Here is a 1,284-nt window from a genome sequence, read left to right on the forward strand (position 1 = left end):
AGACCTGTCCAGGGTGTCCCTGTGATGGACTGGAGACCTGTCCAGGGTGTCCCTGTGATGGACTGGAGACCTGTCCAGGGTGTCCCTTGCCTCTCACACAGTGACGGCTGGAGATAGACATCAGTTCCCTGCTTGAAGAAGTACAGGAAATGGATAGATAGAAATATAAATGTGTTTTAAAAAGTAGTCAGCTTTTCAGGAGTTACAGCTCCGCTGAGTATGATGCTTCTTTTTATTTTAACTTTTCGTTTCTCAGCGTTTATCCAGAGTCAGAACTGAAACAAAAGCCCGACACACTGAAGAACCTGATTGATGCTCCTCATGCCTGATGAAATAACCTCCGTCTTCTCAGAAGACTGGACCTGCTCAGTCTGACTGGGTTACACAGTGTGGACGGTGCTGTGATTTACTGCCTCACGCTCTACTTTACCACCATGGCAGCATGTGCCTGCTGCTGTATCAGAGAGGAGGACAAGACAGGAGAGTGAATGGGAACGGGGCGGTATGTCACTGGGCTGTGACTGGTGCAGTTGGCAGGGACTCCCTCATGTCTCAGTATGCTCACGAGTTGCAGAGTCGCAGTCTTGTCACTTGAAGTTTGAACTGTTTAAATGTAGAACAGGTTTCCTCTGAATTATCGTAGAGTCACTGCAGACATCTCAAACCCATCTCAGAGCTCTCCTCCGACAGGAAACTTTAAAGGCGACTTCCCTGAACGGTCCAGTTTCATCACACCAACGATAAACCGTAATCATTCAAAACTGGTTCATATCTTCTGTACTGGACATATATTTTCCATTGATCTGTTTTCTTAGTATAAAACGTTTTATTCATTATGATCTGGGTATTATAATCTGCTTGAGTGATGTTAACACAACTAATCATGTCAGTGTGACTGGCTGAGCAGAATTCATTTAAAGCAGAGATATAAGATGTTAGACTTTTGTTATTAATTCATTCTGAGATCCTCGAGAAAGTTCTGATGGTACTGGAGTCCATACGAAGAGCTCTCTTCCGTCCGGCACCTTCCGAGGCCACCTGTGTAGTCAGTCCAGTCTGGCCCTGGTAACAGGAGATGCTGGGAGGAGGTCTAGAAGTCCGTCCTTGGTGTGGGCTTCTATAAGGGATAGTTATAGACCTAGAACAGACTAGAACCGAGCCAGAGATAGACATGCCGGATTTTGACACTTGTGATGTGTACTTTCTCTGAAATCTGACTGTTTTCCAAGGTTTTGTACTCCATCCATCCATCCATCCATCCATCCATCCATCCATCCATCCATC

The sequence above is a fragment of the Nematolebias whitei genome, chromosome 6 (genome assembly GCF_014905685.2).
Source record: "Nematolebias whitei isolate Nwh7 chromosome 6, NemWhi1, whole genome shotgun sequence".
Lineage (NCBI taxonomy): Eukaryota > Metazoa > Chordata > Actinopteri > Cyprinodontiformes > Rivulidae > Nematolebias > Nematolebias whitei.